The sequence below is a fragment of the Sinocyclocheilus rhinocerous genome, unplaced genomic scaffold (genome assembly GCF_001515625.1).
Source record: "Sinocyclocheilus rhinocerous isolate Xijiao unplaced genomic scaffold, SAMN03320098_v1.1 scaffold350, whole genome shotgun sequence".
Lineage (NCBI taxonomy): Eukaryota > Metazoa > Chordata > Actinopteri > Cypriniformes > Cyprinidae > Sinocyclocheilus > Sinocyclocheilus rhinocerous.
Window position 1 is genome coordinate 423,761 of NW_015637528.1, and position 21,333 is coordinate 445,093.

Consider the following 21,333-nt stretch of genomic DNA (forward strand, 5'->3'; position numbering starts at 1 on the left):
TTATGCACCAAGAGCTTGTAACACTCCAAAGAGAAAGGAAAACTTGAAATCGCATCATATGACCCCTTTAAACTTCAACTATAATTATAATATTATTATAATTGTCTTGGTCCAATTGAATCCCAGTGGACAAACACAAGACCTGCACTATATTATTTCAGACTGAATAGTCTGTTTAAAGGAATAGAGCACTTTTTATGATGGATGGGTGCACTTTTTTGGGCTTCAAAATCTCGACCGCCATTCACTGCCATTATAAAGCTTGGAAGAGCCAGGACATTTTTTATATATATATATATATAACTCTGATTGTATTTGTCTGAAAGAAGAAAGTTATATACACCTAGGATGGAATGAAGGTGAGTAAATCATGGGGTAACTTCATTTTTGGGTGAACTAATTTTTTTATATATATATATATAACTCTGATTGTATTTGTCTGAAAGAAGAAAGTTATATACACCTAGGATGGAATGAAGGTGAGTAAATCATGGGGTAACTTCATTTTTGGGTGAACTAACCCTTTAAGTCGAAATTGCACTGTATTACAGAAGTTATATTTATTGTGAATGCAGTTAATTACTGCAATTACTCAAAATCAGTAACACATTACAAAAATGTCCCATTTGTTAACATCAGTTAATATGGGCTACATTATTTATAAAGCATGTATTAATCTTAGTTAATGTTGATTTTTATTTTTACTAAAACTTTATTAAAATCAAAAGTTGTATCTGTTAATATTACTTTATGGACTTGAGCCAACAAGAATTAACAAGGAACTATTGTATTTTTATTAACTAACGTTAACAAATACTGTAACAAATGTATTGCTCATTATTAGTTAATGTTATTTAATGCATTATCTGATGTTAGATCAATTAGTTAATGCATTTACTAATGGGACATTACTGTAAAGTGTTACCCATAATGTTTAGTTAGTAAGTTTAGATAGTCAGATAACTAGTGTTGTTGTTGTTGTATGTCAAGCAGGAACAAACTGATATGCTTTTATATTTTTAATAATAAGAATGTTAATGTTTAATTGTTAATAAATGAAAATAAAAAACAATCTGATCATTTTAAATTTGGGCCTGGCTTTTAATTATACAGCTGAATGGCTAAAAAAAATAAATAAATAAACCATTTAATACAAGCATCAGTATTGGTATTAGTGATATTGGCCTTTATTTACGGTAATAAAAAGATGTCATTAAAAAGGCATTATAATACTGTCTTTATATTGTTTCCACATTCATTTGGAGATTCAAAGTGAAAATACATTTATGATTAGCAATTTTTAAAAAAAAAATAAAAAAAACATTTAATACAAGCATCAGTATTGGTATTAGTGATATTGGCCTTTATTTACGGTAATAAAAAGATGTCATTAAAAAGGCATTATAATACTGTCTTTATATTGTTTCCACATTCATTTGGAGATTCAAAGTGAAAATACATTTATGATTAGCAATTTTAATGTTAGATGCAATTTACTGCTAGTAATTACAAAAATCTGTGTGATTAATTAGTTAACTTTTTTAACTAATCGATAGCCCTAATATAAACACATTTTCAGTTTGCGTGTCCATCTCTGTGTAAGGACAAACTGTGATTGGCTCACTGAGTGGACTTGAGAGGCTGTAGTGAATCCGTCTAAATGTTGAGGTCGAGTTGAAGAGCAAGTCATTCGAATCAGACTGTTTCCCTTCAGCAACACTTGCAGCTGCACTTCTCTTCAGCTCTGACACTGATATCAAATTATTACTGATATAAATTAAATATGATGTGACAATAAGACACTGATAGTGCATTGGTTGTTGATGTGACCTCTGCATTACTTGTGTGAGAGCTCTGCTGCCCCCCTGTGGTTGGTCAGGCACTCCTGCAGGAGAGACAGACAGTGCTCTCTGCTCTAAAACACACACAAAACAACAAAGAGTCCTCAGCTCAACCGGCCATATTCTGATCACAGTATAGACTTTGAATATGCAGAGGTTTGAGACATAGTTTGAGACTCCAGTGTACAGTACATGGTGACTGATGATATGATGCTGTATAGAAGACTTTCAGGATAGTGTTTAAGTGCTTCAAATGAGTGTGAAGCAGTCTTGAGGATGTGGCGTTACCTTCACCGTGAGTCTGGGGATTCTCTGACTGCTGGCATCCTTCAACACACAGTCAGCATCTGAGAACACATGAACAACGTGAAGCTTTACACCAGGGGAGTCCAAACCTGTTCCCGGAGGGCCACTGTCCTGCAGAGTTCAGCCCCAATTAAACACACCTGAGCAGAGGTTATCAATGTCTTCAGATTCACTAGAAACTTTCAGGCGAGTGTGTTGGTGTTGGTTGGAGCTGAACTCTGCAGGACGTTTGCCCTCCATGAGCAGGACTGGTCGCCCCTGCTTTAAAGGTGACATATCATTAAAATCTGACTTTTCCAGGTTTTAAGTGCTATACACACTGTCGAATTGATTGAATCATAAGAAGATATTTCCTCAAATGATCCTGAGCACGGAAAATGACATATGTAACAACTCTGGAACTGACCTGGTGGAACAAACGTCTCTTTTGTCACTTCTGAACTCTATGAATAAGAAAAGACAAGTTGGTCATTGGTTTAACATGCTCAAATCTCTGTATCGTCCTAATAGTGATAACGATCGTTTCTGCCCAAATGCCTAAGTTACTGCTAGCACTATAAAATCATAATAGATGAGTAGATTTTCATTGTGCACATTTCTGTGCACAACTCAAGGTTATGATTTTGTAATGTGTAACTTATATTGAGAAAGTAAATAGTGTGTTTTGATACATGTTTCGAAGGAAGGAAAACTGAAAATCACTCAGAACTCCTTTCTGTACAGCTCAACTTTATGGGGGAGGCTTCAAACACACAGCTGGAAAACACATGTGGAGGAGAGAGAAACGAGAGAGAGAGAGACTTTTGACTTTCAACATCTCTTTAATCACCAGACACAATGTTAATGGTTTCAATATTTCAATATTAATGCAGCCTATGAGAGACTTCTTTCAAAACCACTTAAGAAATCTTACCGACCCCAAACTTTTGAACAGCTGTGTATTTCTGTATTTACTGTTTTACAGTCATGAAAATTACTAATGGGAATCCTGGGAATTTCAAAAACCATGAAAAAATGAAAAGCAACTGGACTCATTATACTGTGTACAAACCACCTGCAATGCAACAATATTCCAGTGACAAGCATTGTTTTGTCAAAGCTAAAACAAAAAATGCTGCACAACGACAACAAAATCTATCAGTCAATCAAAACAATGAGGCTCAGTTTGTATCATCATGACAAACTCTTCCAACTCTTTAGAGTTTTCATTGTGGAACTTTTTATATAATATCATTTATCCATGGTTGGCAATGGAATCTTTTATGGAAGCCTGTTTCTGCCACTGAATAAAAAATAAAACAAGGTAATTGCGGCTTTTTATCTCACAATTCTAACTTTTTTTTCTCGCAATTGCGAGTTTACACCTCACAATTCTGACTTGTTTCTCAGAACTGCAAGATATAAACTCACAATTGCGAGTCATAAAGTCAGAATTGCGAGATATAAACATGAAATTGTACAAAAATAGTGGAATAGTAAAACATTTTTTCCTCAGAATTGGACTATTGGACAATTATGGAAGCCCGTTTCCGCCACTGAATAAAATTTTTTTTTTAAGTTATTCCGACATTTTATCTCACAATTCTGACTTTTTTTTCTCGCAATTGCATGTTTACGTCTCACAATTCTGACTTTTTTCACAGAATTGTGAGATATAAACTCGCAATTGCGAGTTATAAAGTCAGAATTGCGATATATAAAGAAAGCGAGACTACTGTCCAAAAGTTTAGGGTTTGTAAGATTTTTTAATATGTTTATTCAGCAGGGATGCATTAAATCATCAGAAGTGACAGTCATAATGTTATAAAAGATTTCGGTTTCAAATAAATGCTGTTCTTTTGAACTTTCTATTCATCAATGAATCCTGGAAAAATGTATCATTTTTTCTACAAAAATATTTTTAGAACTGTTTTTTAGCATTAATAATAACAAGAGATGTTTCTTTAGCAACAAATCATCATATCAGAATATTCAGCTTTGCATCACAAAAATAAAATACTTAAAAAAAAAAAAAAAAAGTTATTTCAGATAGTAATAATATTTCACAATGTTAATGGTTTCAATATTAATGCAGCCTTGGAATAGTAAAACATTTTTTCCTCAGAATTGGACTATTGGACAATTATGGAAGCCCGTTTCCGCCACTGAATAAAATTTTTTTTTAAAGTTATTCCGACGTTTTATCTCACAATTGCATGTTTACGTCTCACAATTCTGACTTTTTTCACAGAATTGTGAGATATAAACTCGCAATTGCGAGTTATAAAGTCAGAATTGCGATATATACAGAAAGCGAGATAAAAAAATCGCAATTCTGACATTTTTTTATTTTTAGTTTATATCACGTAATTCTTGACTTTGTAACACGCAATTGCGAGTTAAAGTCCAATTTTGAGGGGGGGGGAAAGACTGATATGCTCTCAGAATTGCGAGTTTATATCTCACAATTCGGAGAAAAAAAGTACCTTTTTTTATTTTTTATTCAGTGGCGGAAACGGGCTTCCATAGACAATAGCACTCGAATTGTGAGAAAAAAGTCAGATTTGCGAGATATTAACTCGCAATTGCAAGCAAAAAAGTTTGAATTGTGAGATATAAACTCACAAATTCAAGAAAAAAAAATTTATATCCCACAATTCTGAGACAAAAATGTCAGAATTGTGAGATAAAAAGTCGCAATTACCTTGTTCAGTGTCGGAAATGGGCTTCCATAATTTTTTGGAGTGCAAAGTGAACTGGATATGTTTTGAGATTCACTATTTGTCCTTTTGCTAGTGAGTGCTCCGTCCGTGTGCTCACCCTTCTCAGGCTCATCTGTTTCCTGAAGAGATCTCCGAGCTCTTTCTTCCTCTTCTCGGAGTCATCTTCCTCATTGCCCCATTCCTCATCATATCTGCACACACACACACACACACAGAGAGAAGCTCCGAGTCTCCACAGACTAACAGCTCTGATCAATACAGTACGGATGGTGGCGTCTCTGCACCTGGAAATGAAGAACGATGGAACCATTAAAGAGAATACGAAATAATTCCAAACTCTCATGACATGGAATGAAAGATTGTACAAATGATTGTAATTTTAACGGTAGGCACTGTAAAAATTCTAAGGTAAAAGCCTGTTATTTGGTTAATAGTAAATTCCTTTACTATGTACAGCAAAACACTGTAATAGATCTAATGAGGCATTTTATGTCATTTTACAGAAAAATACTGTCAAATGTACAGTTTTCTGTATAATCTGATCATTTATAGTGAAAAACAGTAAATTGACATTCCCAGAATTAATTCTCTGTGTGACACTTCACATTTGATTTTCATTGAAAAACTTTTGTTCTTATCAGTCATGTGCATTAAGGTTTTTTATGTTACATGTTATTTATGGTAGCTACTTATGTTGTTAAAACAATGTTTATTGTATTATTTTAGTGTTGTGTGTTACCATGATGGTGTTGAGTGCTATGATTATTTATCTCAGCTTGTGGAAAAGCAATTCTTTATGTGGCTATATTTTAGTAATTTGGTATATTAACATTATTTCAGTTAATTAAATACATATTCAACCTGTAAACTTCAAATGTAGCTAACATTTTTTATGGTAAAGTTCTGGCAAAAGCTGGTTATTTATTGCAAATTTCACTTTTTTTATTTTATTTTATTTTATTTTTACAGCAAGCTGTTATCAGAAATACAGTAATTTCAATATAAGCATGCAGATTTTGCTTGGTCACACTGCAATTCACCGATGTGACCGCACCTTTTTATTTCAATGAAGTGTGCACTATTAAAAGCTGACAGGTTCCTTTTGACTGATGAAAGTGGTCAGTTTGACTAAAGGTATTAGATATATAAAGACTGTGCACTCACATTACATATAAATGGGAGAAAGCGCAAGAGTGCAATATGGCGGAATAAGTCCCACCTTCTAAATACAAGAGCCAATGGCCAGTTGGTAAATCCATCACAAACAGTCACATATGGAACAGTTCATGTCAGATTTAGCTGATGATATGAAAACAATTTAGATGTTCACGGAAGAGATGAGTTTTCAGTTGTTTCTTGAAGATTGTGAGGGATTCGGCTGTCTGGATGGAGTTAGGTAGGTCATTCCACCAACAGGGCACAGTGAAAGAAAACGTCCTTGAGAGTGATTTTGTGCCTCTCTGTGATGGGACCACGACCGCAGGCTTCTGGAGGAGGTGTAGATGTATAAGAGAGAGTGGAGGTAGGAAGGTGCGGAGCCTGTGGCTGTTCTGTAGGCAAGCACCAATGTCTTCAACTTGATGCGAGCCGCAACTGGAAGCCAGTGCAGAGAGATGAGAAGCGGTGTGACATAACAAAACGTGCTGCTGCATTCTGAATCATTGGCAGAGGTCTGATTGCACATGCTGGAAGTCCAGATTGCAATAGTCCAGCCTAGAAATGACATGAGCCTGGACGAGAAGTTATTCCATAGCGTCCTTGTTTTATTTTTGTACTGCCAATTTTTCCCGTTATATTTCTCTTGCTGCCTTCGACAAAATACCCCTGCTGGTCACTGTATGGAAAACAGTCTGCTTCTGTGTTTCATGTCATATGGTAGGTAGTACATGATAACTTCTGTTCGAGAATACTCATTTTGTTTTAGAGGAAGAACAGGGGGTGTTTTCTACAAGTATAAAGACTTGTGCACACACATCCTGTGTGACCTCTAAAATAGAGACGTGTGCTTCTCTCTTCACTGACTTCTGGGTTTCAGGTTTCAGAGTCTGAAATAGCTACCCTCCCAAAATACATTTACATGGTCTGACACACAAAGACCCACTGTGCCAACACTGCCACCCATAACCAGAGCCCCATTCCCCCGCTCTCACTGTTCACTATAGACCACGTTTCCCATTAGTGATTTCCTCTAAAGACACATACAGAGCAATGCTTTCCTCCTTTCTGAATCCAAACACAAGATGTCTGAAGCCATATGGAACTTCATGGTAAACAAATGGAAAACAAAGGCTGAAATTGAGCCGAAAACATAAAAAATACATTTAAAAAAAAAATCACACACACTTATAAGGCGTGAAAGTTTCCTCGGCTGTATGACAGAGGGAGCACATAAACTAACTATAAATAAATTTCACATGTAAAGTTCTTTTTTTTGTCAAAATAAAAAGAAATTAGGAAAAAGAAGCCTGTTTTTTTAGGAACATGAAGCCTTTTTTTCATTATTTTCATGACAACAAGGTACATTACACCCAATTCTCAATGGGAAAAAATAGATCTAATACGATATCTAAAACATTTCAACTGTAAAGCATTTATACTGTTTGTCTTTAATTTATTCTGCCATTATTTTAAAAACGAAAAAAAGTACACTGTACAATTGTACACTGTATTATTGTATTTTTACTGTAAAAAAAAAAAGTCCTAAATAGACCTCAGTCTTTAGGCAAAATATTTTTATACTACATTTAATGTTACAATACATTTATTATACGATAATGTTTATTTACTGACTTATTCATTCATTCAATCACTTATTTATTTCATTTTTTTTCTTTTTTTTAATTGCATGCTTGCTAGCCTTCTTGTTTTTGGTGTGAAATGTAACCTCAAAAAGATGTTTAACACTATATTGTTTTCCAAATCCAGTATACAGACACACACACACACACACACACACAAGACACAAAACAGTCCATTTCAAAAGAACCTCCAGACTTTGACAAAAGGAGGAGAAAAAAAAACGTTTCCACAGTGATTTGAGGGGAGGAGAAAAGACAGAGCCAGACAAAAAGGGGGTGGGGATGGACGTGGTAAACAGAGAGAGAGTGAGAGAGAGACTGACAGAACGTGTGGTGTGTGCTGTAGAAGCTACTCGTCATACTGGAAATCTCAAACACTGGAGGCCAAACACAGCAGCTCACAACAACTGTGGGACAGGACAGAGCGCTCCAAACTTCCCACAAGTCCATGTGAGGAGTGTTACAGGGGAACAAAACGGCAAACTAAGGTGAGAGCAGAAAACTATCTGGATGACTGTGCGTGTGTGTGTGTGTGTGTGTGTGTGTATGTAGATCTATGTCCTTGAACGTTTCCACAGTGATTTGAGGGGAGGAGAAAAGACAGAGCCAGACAAAAAGGGGGTGGGGATGGACGTGGTAAACAGAGAGAGAGTGAGAGAGAGACTGACAGAACGTGTGGTGTGTGCTGTAGAAGCTACTCGTCATACTGGAAATCTCAAACACTGGAGGCCAAACACAGCAGCTCACAACAACTGTGGGACAGGACAGAGCGCTCCAAACTTCCCACAAGTCCATGTGAGGAGTGTTACAGGGGAACAAAACGGCAAACTAAGGTGAGAGCAGAAAACTATCTGGATGACTGTGCGTGTGTGTGTGTGGTAAACAGAGAGAGAGTGAGAGAGAGACTGACAGAACGTGTGGTGTGTGCTGTAGAAGCTACTCGTCATACTGGAAATCTCAAACACTGGAGGCCAAACACAGCATGACTGCACAGCGGCTAGTCATTCAGCAGCTCACAACAACTGTGGGACAGGACAGAGCGCTCCAAACTTCCCACAAGTCCATGTGAGGAGTGTTACAGGGGAACAAAACGGCAAACTAAGGTGAGAGCAGAAAACTATCTGGATGACTGTGCGTGTGTGTGTGTGTGTGTGTGTGTGTATGTAGATCTATGTCCTTGAATAACTGCGAGCCTGTGAGCATGAAGATAATGACTTGGTCAGCAGAAATTAGTTTGTACTTGGGACATCTACAACTTACAAAAACATGCGAGACATTTACAAAGCAGGAATGGGAGGGGGAAAGTTCAACTGCACAGCGGCCCACGAGAGTATCTGAACACTCAAATTACATACAGAGTTTGAAAGCATTCGATAACAAGACATTAAAAAGTGGCATTATTTTAAACCGAGATAACGCAAGTAGGCTGGGCTATGTATAACCATAATTTTGCTGGCAATATAATTTTACTAGCAAAATTAAGCACCATTGTGAATAATGTAATGCACTTTTTATTTGGTCATTACAGCAGTTTTCTGAAGACTGCAACACTGGATTATTTCCCAAACAGCCTTCGTCTCACAATTCATAGGAACAGTGACTGATTCATATCCAACAAATAATTTGTGTCATTGCCTAAAAATATATGTTTTTTTTCAAACCTATTAACATTAAAATGTGCATGAAAATATTGCTGTTATACAACCATGTATCATCATGATGCATACAAAGAAAAAAATGTAATGCGATTCTGTGGAGAACATGCCTTGATTTGACTGTATTTCTGTTCTTATGCATTTCAAGTAAAACATTTCTCAAAAAAAATTATTGTTTACTACACAAAAATTATTACACTTGATATGTTGTTCAAAAAAAAAATACTATGACACTTCATACATCCACTAAAAATCAGTGAAACACCAAAAATGATGAAGAAAAGTGAAGGTCATATTTAGTTGTCTAATATGGAGCTAAAACGGTGTCAAAAATGACAACAAAACATGATTCACAAATGTGTCAGCTAATTCCCAATTCACAAACTCAGAACCTAATTAATATTCACAAAAAACATTTTACAAATGCGCAACCAAATGTACAGAACATTCACAAAATAATATTCATACTTCACACAAGTATGCCAGCACATTTCTGAATGTTTCTACGCGTATAAATTGATTTTTGATTCTGCATTTGCAAGTTTTTTCCTGGCAGTCCCGATTTACAAATTAGTGTTTTTCAAACAAGACGCTCTCTTTAACCAATCAAAAATGTGAGTTTTCCGTCTAGCCAATCATACACAGCCTTGCTCAATGATTCAATGCCTTGATTAGTGCACATAACAATATCTAGCCTTGCAAACACCAAATTTTATTATCAAAAACTGCATACATGTGGAGTTTGGTTATCTGAACGACAAAACTAATCAAAACACATTGCACTACTTCCTGAGTCATAGCATGAGTAAGGTGCATTAATGACTGGCTGGGTTCACACTCACATCTGACTGGCTAAAGAGAATGTAAGTTTAATAAAACTGCAATATGTAAACTGGGCCAAGGCAGGAAATTCTCAAAATAGGCGCACAGAAATACATAGCCATTCGCATAGACAGAGAGTTTGCAAATTCATACGGTTAGAAACATTAAAAAAATATGCATTGTGCATATTTATGAACTGCATTTTGCATTTAGGGATCTTATTTTGCGAATGCAAATTGGGTTGTGCATTTGCTACAGCTATTTTGTGAATATGAATTAGGCTGAGAATTTGAGAATTGCGGTTCGCATACATACATATATAATTCTACTAGGAATAACACACTCAACAGAATATCACCACAGAGTTCTGATGAACTTCTAGTGCTGCTATAAAGAGATCAGACAGAAGTACACACTGTGGTACACGTAAGCTTCAAACGGGACAATCTAAATTCATTTTAGAAAGGAAATCCAAAGTAAGGAATGATTCTTTAATCAGCAGGGTTCATTTTATACCGTGATGGCACACCCACGGGCGTCACACCCACATACAGCAGAAATTTAATGACTAGCTCAACTAGTTGGTTCTGTTTTTTTTTTCCTAGTTGCTTGAAGTACCAAGTCACATTCGGTGAACACAACTGTGAAACGGAAGAAAGATACAGTTTCCTCACAGGAAACACTGTGCATGGCCTCAGTGCTATTTTGCGAATGCAAATTGGGTTGTGCATTTGCTACAGCTATTTTGTGAATATGAATTAGGCTGAGAATTTGAGAATTGCGGTTCGCATACATACATATATAATTCTACTAGGAATAACACACTCAACAGAATATCACCACAGTGCCTTGAAGCCAGATGAACTTCTAGTGCTGCTATAAAGAGATCAGACAGAAGTACACACTGTGGTACACGTAAGCTTCAAACGGGACAATCTAAATTCATTTTAGAAAGGAAATCCAAAGTAAGGAATGATTCTTTCATCAGCAGGGTTCATTTTATACCGTGATGGCACACCCACGGGCGTCACACCCACATACAGCAGAAATTTAATGATTAGCTCAACTAGTTGGTTCTGTTTTTTTTTCCCTAGTTGCTTGAAGTACCAAGTCACATTCGGTGAACACAACTGTGAAACGGAAGAAAGATACAGTTTCCTCACAGGAAACACTGTGCATGGCCTCAGTGCTGAAATACTGCATTAATTTGACTAATAGCTGCCAACACATAAACTGACAACACGAAAGGACACATTATTCTATTAATAATCATTCTTAAATGCGTATATAGTTAAATGAGTCATTTGTGCACACAGAATGATGCATGAGAAAAATGCAAGTCTACCAACACCAGCTGCAGTGTAATCTAAAACATGAAATGTGCTAATATATAATAATATATAATGTGCTAGTACAACTATGAAGCGCTAATCTAAAGCAGCTCTTTTCTAGAGGGCCTGAAGACCCTGGAAATGTCTCTGTCACGTGTTTTATTTTACCACAGCGTATCTGCAGGATCAGAATGAGCGCTTCAGAGGAAATGATGGCGATTCTCCAGAACGTCTGGACCAAACTGCAGGGTCTTCCTCGAGACCACCCGCTCACGCAGGCGGCGTTTCTCATCATGCTGCTGTTCTTCTGTAAGCTCCACTGTCACTACACTATCATTACATCTCTGCACTGTGGCCACATCTAGAGTCATTTTGGAAGAGGTTTTGTTTGAACACAAGGCGGAGAGCTTCTACTGCGATTAAAGGCTTCCACCAAGCGCACATCCATACTTAGCTATTTTAGTGAGGGCACGGCACTTATCCTGACATTAGAAAACTCTGACAAGCAGTTGACTGTAAATGTGGGAGGACATATGTGACCCTGGAGCACAAAAGCAGTCTTAAGTCGCTGGGGTATATTTGTAGCAATAGCCAAAAATACATTGTATGGGTCAAAATTATCGATCTTATGACTGGTTTTGTGCTCCAGGGTCACATATGTTAACAGTTTCAGGTTTCTGATGATGATCACAAATCCAAGGATTTGAGTCGTTCTGCAGCTGGAAATGAGGTCTCGAGTCCTGCAAGTTACAGATTTCATAGTCAATTGTAACTCTTTTACTTTACAATAGGGATGGGCGATACCACTTATTTTGTTTTCGATACGATACAAATACTAGAGTTGAACTATGGTCACTTTAGTAAAACCATGGTTCATTTCCATAAAGGACTGCCAGTGACAGGCTGTTGTACGCATAAAATGCAACCTTTTTTTGACAGTGTATGATTTATATTAACATTACAGAATAGATCGCGTCAGTATCGGTATATCGATACTTCGGATCGATACGCCCATCCCTACTTTACAATGATCTCAAAAAATCTGATTCCTCATGACACGACTCCTTTAAAAACAAGAGCCTTCAATACATTCCTGAAAACTGCCAGAAGCCACTAATTATAGCTCTTCCTGAAGAGATACCAGTCAAATGTTAAGTTAGTTATGTCAGTTGTGTTTCATTCTTTCTGCAGTGACATTCATCGCTCTGATCGTGACTGGATGTGTTTATGGCCGATGTGGCTGCTGTACGACAGGGACCAGAAACAGAGTCTCCGCCGTCTGAAACATGGGCTCCACAATAAAGACTGATAGTTTGGACTGCTGTCATATCACACATTACAGTGATCAAAATCAGCCAGTCAAAGTGGCTCACACTGTAAAGCTGTATGAATACATAACATTCATCAACGACAGTCATGAAGCAAATCAGAAGAGCTTCAAATGAGAAAAACGTTCCCCCTTAATTATGAACGTCACAAATAAACAATAAATTCCCAAACTCTCTCATTATGGGAATGCAACGTCTATGAAACCAGTGCCAAATACTGCCCTCTGGTATTTGCTCACACAACTGCAGAGATGAAGAAACCAGAGGCGGACAGTTGTGTGTAGATCAAATGCTGTTCTTTTGTACTTTCTGTTCATCGAAGAATCCTGGAAAAAAATGTACCATGATTTCCACAAAAATATGAAGCGGCACAACTGTTTTCAACATTGATGATAATAAGAAATGTTTCTTGAGAAGCATATTAGAGTGATTTCTGAAGGATCATGTGACACTGAAGACTGGAGTAATGATGCTGAAAATTCAGCTTTGCATCACAGGAATACATTACATTTTAAAATATATTCATATAGACAACAGTTTCAATATATTATTGTTTTTACTGTATTTTAGTTAAATAAATGCAGTCTTGATGAGCAGAAGTGACATCTTTTAAAAACATTACAAATCTTACCGACCACAAACTTTTGAACATTAATGTAATATTAAAGAAAAGAAAATATACTAATACTACTACCATATTGTATTAAGATTATGTTCTATATTCAGGAAAATGGAGCAGAATCTAGGTGAAATAAAATGGAAATAATCAAATGTGCAAAAATACTTCTGTATTTTTATATAATCTAAAATGACATGTATTTGATGTATATAAAGTGAGCTAAATATTCATGCATGTTTCTTTTTGTTTTCGAGCCACGTTATTGTTTTATTAAACATTTATTACACCCTTAATCCAGAATTTAAAGTGTCTGTGTTTGAGCTCACCCTTCTTGTTCACAAAAAGCAACCACTGCCTCAAAGTCCAGGATGGGAGCTTTATCCTGCTCTTTCTCTGATCCTCGCTTCTCCTGAATTCAGAACACACAGCATATCAGACACAATGGCTGTTTAACTACTCAGAAGCATGAAGATATCCAGACTGGATTTTTTTTGTTCCCAACCTGTTTGCGGGCGATTTCTTTTGCGGATGAGGAAGTTGAGCTGGTCTCTGTCTTTGGGTGAGCAGTATACCCTGCAGGACGACGTCACGTCCAGCTCGTCCCGACTCCTGATAGTAACTGGCCAAAGACTTCGCCAGATTCCAGTGGACGACAAATCTGAAAACATGCAGACATTTACATGCGATGTCAAACACAGCACAGATGTATGCGAATCAGTGAGCTTCTCTGATACGTAGGGATGTAAAGCGTCTGCTAAATGACTAAAAGTAAAGTAAAAGTAAAGTAAAGATTCACTCAACTCACGATTCGATTCGCGATTTTGATTTCTCGATTCGATTCACGGTTTTGATTTCACGATTCGATTCACGATTTTGTTTTTACAAAATGAGATTTAAGACAAATTATAAATTAAATGTGTCCTTTTATTATTGCTTGGACAAAATGCAGCACGTTTCTTTCTGAAATTGAAATATAACACTATAATAATATACTAATATAGCACTTGCAAATTATTGCTCTTTTGTTGGTTTTGATTGCTTCGATCCCTACTGATACGTCTACAGATCTACTAAGAGACTCAAGAAATAGCGTTTAGGCACCAAAATTGTTTTTGCCACAAACAAGCAAATGCATTATTGTTTACTCTGTTTAGTCAATGATTGGCCGTGAGTTTTCTTAAGCTATTCGATACAAGACACCGGTTACTGCTTTCGCAATAGAATAAATTACATTTAAAAACATACAAACAACAGTTATTTTCAATTGTAATAATATTTCTGTTTTTGAACGGTAGTGTATACTTGCGATGCATGACTCACCTGACATTGGCCTTGTCCACTCCCATACCAAAACTGATGGTGGCCGCACTTTATCGGCTATCCAATCCGTCTGACTCTCTGTGCGATCGCCCACCTTCAGCCCTACAGAGAGATGAAACATTAACCAGAATTATATTTCCCGTGCAAACAAGCACAATAACATTATACACACATATTTAAAAAAGTGTGAATAGGCAGCAGTGACGGGATCACCTGCATGGTGGAGCTTGGCTGTGATTCCTAGTTTGGTCAACTTATGTACCACTTCCTCACCACTCTCTGGTGCGGCAGTAAACTATCCCACAGCCCTGCAAACCAAGCATGGGTATTTAACATTATATCTTCCTGAATTACATATATAATATAAAGGAACAGTTTAGCCAAAAATAAAAATTCATCATTTGCTCACTCTCATTATTCTTCCCATGGAACACAAAAAAAAGACGTTTATCAGAATGTCCGAGCTGCTCTTTTCCATACAATGAAAGTGAAGAGTAATTGACACTGTTGAGGTCCAGAAATGACAAAAAAAAGCAGAGATGCACCAATTGCAATTTACTTGGCTGATTCCGATTTCCGATTTTTTTGTAAGTGTGACCTGCCGATACCAATTTTCTTTCGAATAACCATAATTGACAGCATATACAAACAAAAATCTACTTTTTTCAATGCAAAAAAAAATATTTGTGACCCTGGAGCACAAAAGCAGTCTTAAGTCACTGGGGTATATTTGTAGCAATAGCCAGAAATACATTGTATGGGTCAAAATTTATGATTTTTTTTTTATGTCAAAAATCATTAGGATATTAAGTAAAGATCATGTTCCATGAAGATATTTTGTAAATTTCCTACTGTAAATATATTAAAACTTAATTTTTGATTAGTAATATGCATTGCTAAGAACTTCATTTGGACAACTTTAAAGATGATTTTCTCAATATTTAGATTTTTTTGCACCCTCAGATTCCAGATTTTCAAATAGTTGTATCTCGGCCAAATATTGTCCGATCCTAACAAACCATACATCAATGGAAAGCTTATTTATTCCGCTTTCAGATGATGTATAAATCTCAATTTCGAAAAATTGACCCTTATGACTGGTTTTGTGCTCCAGGGTCACATTTACATTAAAATAAATTATTAAACATTACAATTTCCCCCAATCTGGACTTAAAGTTACAGCTACAGAAGTTACAGATGTTCTCTCACTTAAACATCTATCAAAATAAAGTGCTCTGTGACTGGAAAGAGGTAGAAATAACAATTAACTTAAAATGATCATTTCCCACTATGTTTATAAATGGTAATTTTTTTCCCCTAACCTTATTAAATGTGTCATCTTTCACATCAAATTCTTACATTGTTTCAATTAAATCAGTTAGAATAATAAGAAACTGTATAGTTGTTACCATTCAAATGAAATCAGCATCAACAATCTCCATTTTTCCACTGCAGGAAACACAGAAGCTGCATCTGAAGTGGCATAAAGATGGTATGCCATATAGAGGTGTTGAACATACAAATGTTGGGAAAAATGCAATACTTTTAAATATGAGACCAAACCACCAGTAGGTGGCGGCAAAAGACTGTTTTAATGATTGAGTCATTTACTCATTCATTCAACCGATTCGTTCAAACTGCTGATTCATTCAGAAACGAGGCAAGTGACACTGTCTTTATGAATGGGTTACTGAATCATTGACTCACTCACTCACTCACACAGCAAAACGTGTGTTGCTCGGAGACACAACAGTTCTGCTGTGGCTTTGATTGGAACTATTTTCGTTTGCGTAATTGAGCAAAACCAGTCAATATTGTGCCTAAAATGTAAGTCACTTAATTTTAACTTCTTGTTTACTGAACTACTACTGTATAAAATCAGTGTAACATTGCAGTCATGCTGATATTCGGAGAAACATCTTGGTCGTGCAATGTTGCTTACCTATATATCATATATTATATACAGTATATTCTACCGCAGTATGCATCTATAACTTGCTTTGTGTAAAGTCATCCATATGACTTCTGTGTCTTCTGAATTCATACTGACAGAAATGTGATTGTTCATTGAAGATCTTCCCCATCACTTTAGCTCTCAAATCTCATTTAAGTTCACATGCATTCAGATATGGCATGTCAAGATGTGTCTTTACAGCTTTGACATCAATGACTTCAAATGGTTCTTGTGTGACTTGCTGACAGACCATATTTGAATGTGTGGGTCAATGACAAATAAAACTGCCCATGAAAAACAAAAGGGAAAATCTTTTAAAAATCATGTTCAAAAGACAAATAATGTGCTGTTATGGCGTTTTTTTATACACTATTGTAGTATTTATTGATATTTTGAATGAGCTTTCCTTTATATTTTCCGCTTTAACTGTAGTTTAAGTTTTAGTCATTGTGTTGTATTTAATGTATTTTAATTCAGTAATTTTTCATCTAATCTTTTTTATTTTATTTCAGCTTTGTTTCAATTACCGAAAACTCTTTTAATAGTTTTAAAGTGGTCATATGATGCGATTTCAAGTTTTCCTTTCTCTTTGGAGTGTTACAAGCTGTTCGTGAATAGATAAGATCCCTAAAGTTGCAAAGACTAAAGTCTCAAACCCAAAGAGATATTCTTTATAAAAGTTAAGACTCGTCCACGCCCTCCTAAAACGCCTTGTTTAAACACGCCCCCACTACGCCCCTACTACACCCGCTGTAGTATTGTTGCCGCCGCCATGTCGTGAAGACGCTGTGTGTTTCGTTGTGAAAGCGAAACTACTTTGTTTGGTCTTCCAAAAGAGGACACGACTAGAAATCAGTGGTTAAGTTGTATTTACAACACTGTTCCAGAACAGTTCAACCCAAATGTTCAGATGTGTGCAGCACATTTTATGGAGGACTGTTTCCTGATCCTGGGAGAGTAGACTACAATGCCGGCTGTTCTGACTCACAGACTGTAAGTACGTTTTTCATATTTAAAGGATTTGCCACTGATGATTCAAACGCGAGTTTTGAGTAGTGTAGAGTAGCGCTTGTTTTTTATCGTTTCTCCGATCACAAATGAGGACATGGTTTTATGTTTACGCGGCGCAATGCAATGCAACGCATAAAAAGACAGTATAAGTCATTATAGTCCGTAATTATGTCCCCACTGGATGCAACAAACGCCTCATTTATAATGGGTTTTAATGGTTTTGTCTCGTCGCGCCGGGACATGGCATCACAGTATGGTAAGGGGCTTAACATTTCCGTCACACGCTTTAGGTATTCAGCCAATCACAACGCACTGGATAGCTGGCCAATCACAGCACACTTCGCTTTTCAGACCGATGAGCTTTGTAAAAATCGACGCGTTTCAGAAAGGCGGGGCATAGAGGAGAAACAATAATGTACAGTATGTGGAAAATAATGTGTTTTTTGAACCTTAAACCGCATAAACACATTTCATTACACCAAATACACAAAATAATGTGCTTTTTTAGCAACGTCATATGTCCCCTTTAAATGTATTTAACAATTAACAGCACTTAATTGTTAATTGTATACCTTTTGAAAACCTTTTTCAAGACCATTTTCAAGTTAATGACAAAAAAAATGTTATGTGGTGTAACTATCAAGTAAAAAGTCATTTTTCTTACACCTTCAATACAGGTGAGGGTTTTCTTGAAACATTCTTTTAAGAAATAGTAAAACAAAGGCTTATGGTCAAACAATTTTATAAGTTTTTTCAGAATGTCACTCTTTTATAGAGACTATTCTCATGACAGTTGTAGCACATTTTTGACTTTATGCCCAAACTCTCCGCCAAATATCGAAATGAATTATACTTCACAAAATTACAAATATACCTATAATAGAAGAGGTATATTTAAGTCACTGCATGTTTGAACTGCATATTAAATGTATAACTGCAATGTCACTAACCCGTATGCAGTTGATTTTTAGCATTTTTTCACTTTCATTGTATGGAAAAATGACACTACAAAGCGTTCAGCACATGAGAGTATGTCATTCCAGTTCAGAGCAACATAAGGACGAGTAAATGATGAAAGACCTGACCTTTTCAGCTGTATTTCCGCCCAGAGCCTCTTTAGCAAACGCAAATAAGTGGACGTAAGGATCAGGCAACAGATCACGGAATATCACGTCATATTTCAAGTTTTTACGGAAAACAGGTGTGGCAAAGACAAGACACTCTCTTGAGTGCTGTGGCCATCAGCGCTACACAGGGAACCCCCTGCAGACCGTGCAGGAACATTCAGAGCTTTCAGGTGCTCCACTTGATCCTGCGGCAGGAAAAACAAAGAGTATGTCATCATGAATCAGATGGGTTTGGTGTAAACAGGGATAAAAAGTACCCAATGGCCGCGGTTAAATATACTGCTGGATCTTTAATGCTGTGCCATATAAGATATTTTGGTTACACTTTATTTTGATAGTCCACTTTAGACATTCTATTAACTATAAGTAACTTTGTAACTACATGTCAACTACATGTCAACTAATTCTCATTAATTTGCAACTACATGTCTACTAACTCTCAGAGTAGACAGGGTAGGTTTAGGGTTAGTAGAATAAGTTGACAAAGAAAGTGTTAGAAGATATTAAGCAGACAGACTACTAATACTCTACTAACTGCTAGTTAACATGTAGTTGCAAAGTTACTTACTGTTAATAGAATGTCTAAAGTGGACTATCGAAATAAAAGTGTTACCGATATTTTATGTATTTATGCTGTAAATATGACAAAGCTGCCTGTTTTCAAACTGTTGTTATTACCAGAAATTGGAAGCACTGATAGATTAAATTAATTCACCGTGATGCATTTTGTGATTTCAGAAGTTTCAAGAACTTTATGTTCTTTCATAAAACTATAGTTATTAGGGCTGCACGATTATGACCAAAATCATAATTGTCGATTATTCCCTTGAAATTGTAATTGCGATTATTAATTACAATTATAACAATTTACATCGAATGATGTTTATACCATTGTTTGATGCAACGGCATGCCATATTTTTATATGAAAATAAGCTGAAAACACTCTAACTGAAAACCCTTTAGTGCTTTGTTTATAGTATTAAGCCTCAAATGTCAACTATACATCGGATTGGTTTCTTCTTTAAATTATAAAAAAGTAAAAATATTGAATGGTATTATAGTGTTATACTAAAACAACGATTACGTAATTGTGGCATCCATAATTGTAATCGCGATTAGAAATTCGATTAATTGTGCAGCCCTAATAGTTATGATCTTTACATCTTGATTTTATGTGTTTTTTAGCATTTAAATGTAAATTCGAGTTAGAAGATTTTAGTAATTTAACATTTTAAATATTTTTTTAAGTCATCCAATGGCCCCCCTGGTTCATGTGCTAAAAAACTCATCTGTAAATATATTACAATTTAGCAGTAAACAATGTGTGTGTGTCGTTATTCACTTATAATGTTATCCAATATACTGCTAGTTGAGTTATTGTGCTTTGTTGTCATTTTGGAGCTCAACAGCTAGGATCCTCTTGCTCTGTTTTTACACTGAAAAGAGGTTTGGAATGACATGAACAGTAAGTGATGACAGGATTTACATTTTTTGAATAATTATTCCTTTAATCAGCCAAACAGACGTGGTTATTGGCTGATGCCAGTCATCTAAATACAGTTTTATTAATATGTTTGGCCAATAAATCAATTTATCACTGGTGCAAACCTATGATCTAGCTCAGTGGTTCCCAACCCTGGTCCTGGAGGCACCCCAACACTGCACATTTTGCATGTCTCCTTTCTCTGACACACCAATTTCAGGTCTTGAAGTCTCTACTAATGAGCTGATGACCTGAATCAGGTGTGTTTGATTAAGGAGACGTGCAAAACATGCAGTGTTGGGGTGCCTCAGGGATCAGGGTTGGGAACCACTGATCTAGCTACATGTATCAAGCAGGGACCTGCTCACAGGCTATTGAGTGCCTACATCTTATCCATGATAGGAAGCATGTATGTAGATGGGATGGGTGTTTTCAACAGCATGTGGGCGTGATTCACCTGAATGAGCGCGATCAGAGGCGAGACGACCAGAGTGAAGCCACTGGCCAGAAGAGCAGGGAGCTGATAGCACAGACTTCCCTGTTCCGGTGGGCATGAGGACAAACACCTGTGTCACCTCACCTGTGAGTACAGTCCACACACACACACACACACACACACACACATCAGGAAACAGCACCACTGCACTGTCACTGTCATTAAGCTGCACTAGCATTCAGCGAACTCCTGGCATTTATTCCATAATAATCCAGTCTAAATGTGTCATTTTCACCCTTCAGCACTGCTTTTACGGCATCTTCCTGCTGCTGAGATCGAAAAGTGTCGAAACCGAAGTGTTTCTTTAACGTCCGATGAATGGCACTCATAAACTACAGGTGCATCTCAATAAATTAGAATGTCGTGGAAAAGTTCATTTATTTCAGTAATTCAACTCAAATTGTGAAACTCGTGTATTAAATAAATTCAATGCACACAGACTGAAGTAGTTTAAGTCTTTGGTTCTTTTAATTGTGATGATTTTGGCTCACATTTAACAAAAACCCACAATCTCAACATTCGCTGAACTTTTATTGAAC

General features: G+C 36.4%; 1 pseudogene; it reads right to left on the minus strand.

Moving 5' to 3' along the window:
• Positions 1-20,972, minus strand: part of LOC107748875 (ATP-dependent DNA helicase Q5-like) — a 21,968-nt pseudogene extending 996 nt beyond the window's left edge.
• Positions 20,973-21,333: the final 361 nt, after the last annotated feature.